We start from the raw sequence: 11,023 nt of genomic DNA on the forward strand, positions 1-11,023 counted from the left end.
CCATATGCAAGGCCCCTTTTAATTAACAGCAAAAGGAAAATTGTAAATCTAATATGAAAAGTAGTTGAATGACAATACATTTAAAGAAAGATTGCTTGAATTTGTTTTTTAATTATCTGCATTTTTTAATCAGAGGTTATAATTTAAATATTTTATTCTCCTGTTTAAATGACTTCTCTTTTTCATTGCTTTTTATTGATATTTTATTGTTTTAATCCCATTTTATCTTTAAAGTGTTCTTGTGTTTTGTTGCCTTTATAAAGCACTTTGAATTGCCTATGTATGAATTGTGCTATATAAATAAAATTGCCTTGCCATGCCTTGCCTTGCTTAACAAACTGTTGAATTTACCCTGTAATGTTGGACACACTGGACTACGGTACAGTCAGCTTCTCAATTACTTAAAGTATTTAGGTTTCGACACAGTGTGCTGTAGGTTGCAGCATCTATAGTTCATGAACATTATCTCTCCATGCACTGTCTTAGATTCAATTAGACACATCAAGAGCTTTTCCTATTTGATGTATCATAGGCCGCAACATAATCCACTGAAAAACACATAACCTCTGATGTTCGTCATGTGTTTACCACTACAGTATAGTCCTCTGCTTGAACTCCCAGCTGGTCGAGTTAGTATTTCATGTTTGAAACATGGTCACACTCTGTATCTACATATCTACTCCTCTCAGGCCTGAAGCCTCGCCACCGGCGTCACAACTCAAGCTTTGTCCTCACTGAAGCTTCCTCTGTGTTACAACAAAAAGATTCCTGAACGTCATCAGTAACATTAATCTCTCTCTCTCTCTCTCTCTCTCTCTCGCTCTCTCGCTCTCTCTCTCTCTCTCTCTCTGTCTCTCTCTCGCTCTCTCTCTCTCTCTGTCTCTGTCTCTCTCTCTCTCTCTCTGTCTCTCTCTGTCTCCCCCTCCCTGCCTCCTTCCCTCTCCCTCTCTCCCTCTCCCTCTCTCGCTCAAGCTTAATTTCATCCCTGCAGCTCATCTCATGACTTATTCCTTTTAAAAATAAGTCAGGAAGCCAGCTGAAAGTGCTGAGATGTTAAAAAACATTCTACTCTTTGACATCACTCATTTACAATGACATATTAACCAAAATTCTAATTGTTACATTTTTATAAAGCATCTATTCATTAATGACAAATCATAAGTCTTTCCAACAGTTTAATTAAATTTTGTTTCTGACTGATTCATCCAAATTTTGTAATACTCACCAGGTGGGTATATAGATAGACAATGTACAGTTTGAGATAAACTTGAATTCTTGTGAAATAGGAAGAGCAAATAATGTCTAGAAATTTATTTTATTTTCTAAGTCGATGGAAAAATAGGCAGTTCCATTTCTGGTTTCTGATTGGTTGGGCAGGTACCAACCATCCACCAAAATCAATCACACGCTTTTACAGAACTTGATCTGAAGCAGTCCTCTCCAGCCTGAGCAATGCAGCTAACACAGTCAGAACAAATGCAGTCTCAAAGCTGTACCCTCTATTGGCTACCTCATTCCCACAGCATGCTGAGATGCCATAAAATGATGTCACAAACCAACCAGAAACAGACTTCACCAACAGTAAAGCTATTCTACCTAAACATCTGTAAAGAAGCAAACCGGACCTCATTATGACGTCACAATCAAGGCATGCTGGGAAACTGCACCACTTATTCCTCAACACTGTTTGTTTAAAATTGATTTAGTTGTCTTTTTTGTTCCTTTTCATCTTGATATGAATACATTTTGTAATTTTTTTTGTAAATGTTGTCTATGGGCAAGCTTCTCCCTGGATTTATCCCTCATGCTACAAATCCACTTCTCTATCCTCTGGGCTACATAATGTTCAAGCTGCCTTGCCATTATTTCTAACATCCCATTCTAACATACTGTGGGTGGCTGAAACTGGACCTGGCTTTAGGCTTAGAGACATACAGCATTTGAAAGGAAAAGCCAGAAGAAAAAAACGTAGGCTTTGAACCTAACTCAGCTCGTAGTTACTTTTTCCTTAGTTGAAATAGTAAAAGAAATATCAGGGTTATTACACACCAAAAGTTTTCTGAGTGATGTATATTCAACTGAAAAAAAAATCATGAATGCAGCATAAAGTAAACCATAACTAGAAAGCAGCTTGATAAGAATATGTTAAAAAAAAAAAAAAAAAAAAGTGAGGTAAAGAGAAAAAGAAACTAAAGACGTGATTCGTTGCAATAAATCTTTACCCTTTTATTCTGGATTATGGCTGGGCTGGAAAACAATCATTATCATTATTCACATCAGTGTAAGTGCTCCACTTAGAAGGAGGAAGAAGAAAAAAAGTAGGTAGAATAAATGGAAAGGCCAGACATTTACTGTTGCATCCTGAGCTCACATGAGCGATGACCTGGATTGAGAGTCTCCTCCCATCCACCAGATATGTCCTTCCTTCTGCCCTTTGCTATTTATTGTATTTTAAAGAAAACTTCATGGTACCAGATTTTCTTCATAATGTCGGTCTTTAAGCTTCTTAAGCTTCCAGTTAATTTTACTGACTATGGTAACTGACCATGGTCAGTAACGGATTTTTCTTTTCTCATTTAATTTTCAGTTAACAATGTGTGATAGTTAAGCATCTTACTTTGCTCAGTCCAAACATGTGAAATTACTCAGGCTTCCAAAGACAATGTTGGCCATATAAACTAGTGAGGCTAGTGTGATCAAGGAGTTCACCCTTTTCAACTCAGAGAGCCATCATTATACGTGTAACCTTATTGTATATTTTAGGTTTTGTTGAATCTGTCTGGTGAAACAGGTGGAAGCCTGTCATGTATTGAGACATTTCAACCATCATCAAGGTTGCTAGTCTTCTGTTTAATTAGAACACATCCAACAATGTATTATTCGGTCTCACTGCCTGACCCTTAGAGCTCTAAGCAGAGAATGTGAACTGGTGAGTAATTTTTATATTTTACAATGTTACATAATGGCACAGCAGTGATTGCTTCTTTGTTTGTGTAGCTGTGTTTTTGTAGTTAATTTAGTTCCATTGCACACACACTCACACACAGTCACTTAGTCCCCAGGGTACTTTTTATTAATGTTGGCAACACTGTAGGCAAGAACATAAATTATTAGGGAGTTTATTACAGCTGGAGATTCAGCAAGAATATTATAGCGCTGAAACAAACAGAGACTAGAAAACAGGCTTGTATCATCTAATGAGTACTTTGCACTGATGGTCTACAAGCTAACTTCAAATCCCATTATTCAGGTGTTTACTTTTTAGTACAAATGTGTACAAAGGAATTTTTCATTATGTTAAGGTCAGACTGAAACTTTACCAATTTCATATGTGAATCTCCTAATTTATAACTGACAAATTCTTCCTCATATTCACAAGAGAGAAAAAATATTCTTGAAATAAGTGCTTGGATCCCAATGAACTAACTTTTAATTATTACAAGATGTACTCATCCCGTAGTGACGTTGCTAAGGTTTTATTTACCGTAAATGAGATACAAAGAGAACAGAACAAATAAATAAGGTACTGCATGTGGTGAGAAGAGCTTTCATTGTCTTATGACATGTGATGTTTCACTATATTAGATGGTTTGCATGGAGGCAAGATGCTGTTGAATTTGTGGAAACTGTTACCTGATTCTGAATTTTCATTTCTTGCATTCTATCAATTTTGTAAGCACAGCTGGGACATGTCATGTTAGAACATCATAAACATCTTGGCATCATAATCATGTTAAGTTTATTATCTATATGGCTTGTAATGTAATGAACTTATGCCTGTGGTGTGCAGTCTGGCTGTACTCTGGGTAATACCTGTGGACAGGCACGGTGTCAAAAATATTGCATGGCTAACATCAAATTGACACCAGTACAGTATCTTTTATATCCTTTGTTACAGTTGGTACAATGTAATTTCATTTTGTCAGTGCAGGTCTTTAGACTAAATGAGCTCAGGGTTTGGTTTCAGCTTCTTGCAGATTATAAATGTTATTAGATAGACTTGGTTTTAGGGAATATTGAGTCATTTTGTGTCTCTTACGAGATGACAACAGATCGTTTGATGCGTTTTCCCACTGGTTCACTATCGGCTTTTTTTCTTGCTTTTTTTTTTTTTGTCCTTCCTGGTACTGTTTGGTCAGTCCAACGTTTCCTGGGCTCTCCTCTAACATGAGGCTAAATTAACTACCATCTCTTTCATGCTGACACACATTCTTTTTGACTTACTTATTATAAATATTGCTTTTGCTTTCATGTCTTTGTCACTCTAAAAGTGTTAACCAGATGGAGATGGCTGCACCCATGATGCACACAATGACGCTGAAAACACGTTTAAGATTTCAAGAAGCAAGAACAAAAACAGGGGAAGACTTGGAGCAGAGTGGATAACCAAGGCTTGAGAAACCGAGCTAGAGATGAGGTCTGAGACAAAATGCTGAGCATGACTGAGCAGAGCATGAGGCAATAGTTGGCTGAAAAACAGCTGTGAGGCAAGTTTTACATGGACAAACAGTACATATGGAAATCCAAAGAGTTTCCAGTTTCCACTGGGGGGTCAGCAGCAGGCTGGCGAGGGGTGGACAAGCGAGCTGGTCCTTTGAACTATGCAGATAGGTGAGTTTATTTGGCTTGAACAAACCACAGGTGTGTGAAGGTGGAAGCAGGAATCAAAAGTATATCAGCGCCGCCCTCCCTGAGACCAACACTGACCCGACTTTTAACAAAACAAAATGTTGATTTAAAATATTCACCACTCATCACCATCCCACAGAAGCAATCAACTGCAATTTTTTTTCCCCCGTTATACAAGGTATTCATATTTCCTTTATACAAGGTATATATGCTTTCATTTCTTATACTAAATCAATTGTTTTCCCAAAGCTGTTTGCAAATTCCATTATCATTTTCTTTGTCCTGTCAGTATTAAAAAGTTGTGAATCAGCGCCTTTGTTCCAGAGACAAAAACAGACAAAAGCAACAGATATATTTCATGACTTGATGGGACTGATGGGCTTCTTGTGCACATTGATTTCCTATTGATAAAAACACTCAAGAAAGACCATATCAGAGAACAACGCATCTCATGGGAGATGGGAGTGTGTGTGTGTATGTGTGTGTGTGTGTGTGTGTGTGTGTGTGTGTGTGTGTGTGTGTGTGCGTGCGTGCGTGCGTGTGTGTGTGTGTGTGCATACTGTGAAGAAGATGAATACTATGATTGCTCATACACACAGCCTCATGGATCTCACAAATGAATGTTCAGACCTGCCTGTGTTTTAATGCATCGCATGCATTTAAGTAATACATCATTTGAAGTTACTCAGCTATATTTGGTAATGGAGCATAATTCAGCTGCGCTTCTTGCTTCTGACAGATTTCTTATCACTGCTGCTCTCTCTGACTGCCTATGTATTGAATTGTGGGTAAGTAATGAAAATGGTGTGTGTCCACTGTTGGTTATATTGATCCCATCTTTGGTAAGTAGCTTTGCTCCAATTAGGACTTAATAGGCCCAAGGGAGGATAGAAGAGAGGCGTTTGTAATGTATCAAACTTCATGAAATGTGAATCTAAAAATTCCTTTGGTAAAAAATATAGTAAATGTTCACTGTATAAACCTTGACAACAAGTTATACCTTATGTTTAAAAAAATTGATGTTTTTTTGGTTTGAGCCATACCCCGTATCCTTGAGCAGGATACTGACATTGCTGCCCATTGCTGCCCACAGGCTGCCCACTGCTCCTCCGGGATGGGTCATATGCAAAGAAAAAATTTCTTTCTGTGAGATATATGAAGTATTATGCTGTGGGAGCAAAATAAAGTACTCTAGTCTGACAGGCAATCATTGACAGCCACCATCCCCCTACCCCCACCTCAGGACAATGTAAAAAATTTGTTTATAGTATTATCTATATCTGATGTCACCGACAACGTAATAATAATCAACTCCTGTTTCCTCTCATTCACTACTTTATCCCTCCATCGTCAGATGTAAGTCCTTCTGCTTCCCCGTTGAAGACAGCTAGAACCCAACTACCGTCTGAGCAAAGCTACCAATCAGCTGAACCCAAACAACCTTCGATTTACAAATTAAATTACACCACGGTTTGGAGGGAGGGGGTGGGGATCCTTCAGAGTGATTTAGTTGATGCATGGACTCACAATGAATTTCAAGTGGGAGGAGGAGCGGAAGGCTTGAAGCTAAATCAAACACATACAGTGTAGTGCTAGAAACAATACTGTGCATGTGTACGGTCCTCTTTCTGCTTGACTGATGCTGCACAGCTGCCTTCCTCAGGTAACAGACAAGTTACGATGCATTTTGTCTTTCAAACATTGCGAAAAAATAAAACCATCCAAGAAAGATTAAAAGAGGAAATTTGGCGGGTGAAATGATCCTCAGACATTAACGTGGAGGGATTCAAAGGCACATTTTAAAGCAAGGCTGTCAATTTTCATTTAATAGCATTCAGTTGGCACAAATGAAATCATCCTTTATTCAAGCTCCACTCTAATGAGACTGAAGAAAACCCAAATAAATTAGTTTTCCCATTTGAGATTATAGTGTTAGAAGTTTATGTAGTAATGCCTCCATATGCAGCTTTGGAAAAAACAACAACTGAGCCCCTCAATTCACTCCCCCTCCTAAACTAATTCATTAGGATTTACTTCACTGCATAAACTTTTGCATTCAATATGTTTAACTCATACTCACCTTACATAGGCTTAAATTATATTTTGCAAGGCTCTAACACCAGCAGACAGTAGACAGAGAAATCAATCGCTTAATCATTCAATCAATCAATGAAATTGTATTTATGTAGCCTTAAATCACAAATGACCATTTTCCTCTAATGGCCTTACAATCTGTACAGAGTAACACAGTCTAATCTTAGAACCTCAAACCGTGGGATGGAAAAACGCCATGAAAACCCTAAGAAGTCAAATAAAGAAGAACCACAGATGGTGGATCCCTCTCTCTAAGATTGTAAATGTGCAGTAGATGTTACAAGTACAGAGCATAACAAACGCAATAATCATCACATCAACCACAGTCCATGTAGTGGTTTGTTGAACTGAGTACAGAAGTGCATTATTGACGAGGTCTTCACAGGTTGAGTGTAAGTACCAAATAGTAATCCAGGTCAGGATTTATGACCACTCATTTCTCAAGCTGTTACTTAGTCACACAAAGTCATATCTCCACTGGATAGCAGGTAGAGGTAAAATCTTACCTCTTACCCGACCCGGCTCAAAAAGTCAACAATTATTTTTGGGTCGGCTCGGGTCGGCTCAGGCTGGAATTTTTTTGGACTCGGGCTCAGATCTTAAGATCGAAGCCCGACCCGGCCCGAACTTTTTTAATAAATATATATTTATATATTATGTATCTCAAATGATCTATGGGTATTACCAATGAATATCCTTATAAAATAAATAATTTAGGTAAAACATAGAAAGCGCTGTATGAGAAACATCCATTTACAATACCTGCTCAGTTCCCTCCGTGCGTCAGCTGTAATTTCTCCTGTCACTTTACCTTTCCGATCCTATATGCACTGAAAGTAGAGGTAAGATTTGAAGCCCGAATCCAAGCCCGAAATTCGGGCCGGGTCGGACTCAAAATGTCAATATTAATGTATTAAAGCCCGACCCGACGTTCGGGTCGGGTCGAGCTTTAATACCATTGGGCTCTGTTCGGGTCGGGCTGGATTTTTTAGGCCCAATCTTACCTCAAATAGCAGGTCACCAGAGGAACCATGATCCACTGACTGTTGAGTGTAGTGGGGCAGTAACCATTTAACACCCCTGATTATAGATCAAGAATATACAATTACAATGTAATTTAAAAACAATAGAGCATGTAGTCCTGAACGTTTGGACATTCAATTTATGAACATTTGGCGCAAACAATTGGAGATGGAAACAAACGCATGCTGTCATGTCTGACTACTGTATTGCAGTTCCCCTGGCCACAAGCCCCACCGAGCAGCACCATTGCGTTTGCGCATCTCAAGCACTCATCTCTCCATCTTGTTGATGTTGTTGTAGTGACAACAATCTCTCTGATGACAAAAACTCCCCCTTCTTGTCCTTTGCTCTAATAATCCCAAAGGAAAGAACACTTCAATGAACTCTCGACTTTATTGTCCACAGTGTGAAAATTTGTCTTCAGTGTCAAATGATTACACAGATAACAGGGAAACAGTTTGAGAACGCATACACATAAATTTACTCACGTTTACAAAAAGAATACAGAACAAACACAAACGTTTGGCAGTTCTAAAAAAGAAACAGAACAGCAGCAATAAAATGATGGTGCCATTTATAGGATGCCCAATATTACACTCGTGTCTCGTTATATATAGACATGTACTTCACTTAACTTGGTTCCTGTCACAGTAGTGCAAGGAAACACAGAACCCAGAATGGTTGAGCACATTTATAACAGTTAAGAAGATTAATGCTGCTGTTGTGTCTGTATACTGTACAGTAGAGCAGATCATCAGCAGCCGATGATCTGCTGTCTGTTGCTGATGTTATCTCTTAACTTCAAGGTGTAACGGAGCTGTTGACGCTGGCCACAGATGACAATGCTCAGCACATTAATGCTGTAGCCACATGACATGATCTGACTGTTCTCAATTATGTCACATGACAAAAAAATAAAATTTCCCAAAGTTTGACTCAAAAATCTGAACTGAGTTACTTCCGCCTAATAACATAGTTACATTGTCATTATTTAACTACTCTCAGTTTTACAATAAGGAAAAAAATGGCCAAATTGAGAATAGAATGGAAAAGAATAGAATAAGTAGTTACCCTTTCATCAAAGGGTAACTACTCAGAGCACTTGTTGCAGCAGGAAAGATGTGTTTCTGATTAGAAACGATACCAGCTGCTGGAGGACTGGTGATCAGGGCAGAGACATTTATCTGGCTAACAGAGCGCTGGTGGGGCCACTGTCCTCCAGTCTGCACTGCGCAATGCTTTACCATACTGTCATTTAAAGATGACATATGAGAGGCTATAGGGGTTTATCCCCTGTCATCACACAAGCAAACACAAGCACTCATGTGCACGCACACGCACACACACACACACACACACACACACACACACACACACACACACACACACACACACACACACACACACACACACACACACACACACACACACACACACACACACACACACACACACACACACACACACACACACACACACACACACACACACACACACAAAGGAACACCAGTAATAACTCATCTATCTCTGCTTGTCTTTGCTGGCTCCATTTATTACTGGTGTTCCTTTGTGTGTGAGTACCAAATTTGAGTACCATATAGGTTTTATGAGGGCAGTGTTGTGCTCACCTCCTAAACATATTATTATAAGTGAAAATTCTTGTATCCCTCATTTGGGCTCTTCAGTGGTTGGAACATTTTGGGTTATTTTTATTTTTTGATATTCTATTTTTTTCTAGAAATTTAGGAGTAGACTTAATCTACATCCATCCACAACAGCACAAATTGATTTTTTTTTCCAGTGAAGGACCAGCTTTGTCCTTGTTGGTTATGTGTGTCTGTGTGTTCCCATGATCCCGTAAGTAATCACTAATTGAACAGACACATTAGTTATTAACCAATCAATTAATAATTGATTAATAAACAAGAAAAAGTGAGTACAGTGTGCAACAAATCCTAATTATAGCACACAGTGGAGGCATAACAAATAATTTCCATAGATAGACAGAGGATAGAAACCTGTTCTTTTACTTCAGACATAGAATAACAAAGAGGTGATTTTCTTTACTTGGTTTTGTTCTGAGTGTAGGTTAAGAAAGTAAACATGTAGAACATTCAGCATCACAACGGTGTGTTGGACAGCAGTATTAAGTTCATCTTATTTTGTGGAGAAAACAGGAGGTAACCCTCCAAATAAAGTTGGTTACATAACAAGTTATGATTCTGAGTGTAGAGTTCAGTTCTCACATGACCTTATCTCTGTATGGATAATGTAACCAGATAGAGACGGGTCTTCATTACAAGGATCTGTAGTTGCAGTCAGTGTACGTTGTCAGAATATGTTTTCTGTTGCAAAAGAATTAAAATTGACAGCAATTATTGTAGTTATATATTTATTTTTTACTTATGTCAGAAATTATTCTCCTTGTCTGAACAGGGTCAAACTCAAGATATTAATTCATTCATTTATCGTCAAATACCCGCTCCAGCGTGCTGGAACCTACCCCAGCTGACTGGGGGTGTGTGGCAGGGTACACTCCAGGTGTGATGCCAGTGCATCTCGGCGCCACACGTGAACAGACAACCACACGCACACACTCACACGTGCGGGCAATTATGGAATCATCAATTCGCCGAAAGCATATGTTTTTGGAGGTGGGAGAAATGTGAATTTTTTGTGAATTTGTGCCCTTCATATTCTTGAGTGTCAAGTTTGGTTGACCAAAATAGATGGATGGATGGATGGATGGATGGATGGATGGATGGATGGATGGATGGATTGCACCTTTCAAATATCCAGTGAAGTGACAAACATCAAAAGAATACATGAATACAGTCATTCATTTCACCTTTCTTTCTTTTTTTACTTTGTCTCCTTTTGAAGTTGTAATTAACCCCCCCCCCCCCTCCCTGGCTCCACAGAGGAAGCAGCAGAGGATAATCAGATTACCTTTTCTGAATGGGAACTAGTAATTAAATCTAATATGTGCAAACCAATTTATCAATTTCAACCTGCACCACAGAACTTCTTTCACCCCCTCCTGGCAGTGAGGCGCTGGCACTTACTCCTTCTCCACCATTTAAATCCACCGAATAACCACAGGTTGTTGTAAAGTGCGTCCAGATAATTTCCACCAACACCAGAAATACAGACAGACTGATCCAACAGTGAAGTGCTTAATCAGCATTTCATGAGCTAATTTGGCAGGGGCTGGAAAGTAAAGTACACTGGTTATAGAAGGCTGGTCTTGGACACTTTCCAAATGAAGAGGAATAGG

This window comes from Antennarius striatus, chromosome 12, assembly GCF_040054535.1.
Source record: "Antennarius striatus isolate MH-2024 chromosome 12, ASM4005453v1, whole genome shotgun sequence".
Lineage (NCBI taxonomy): Eukaryota > Metazoa > Chordata > Actinopteri > Lophiiformes > Antennariidae > Antennarius > Antennarius striatus.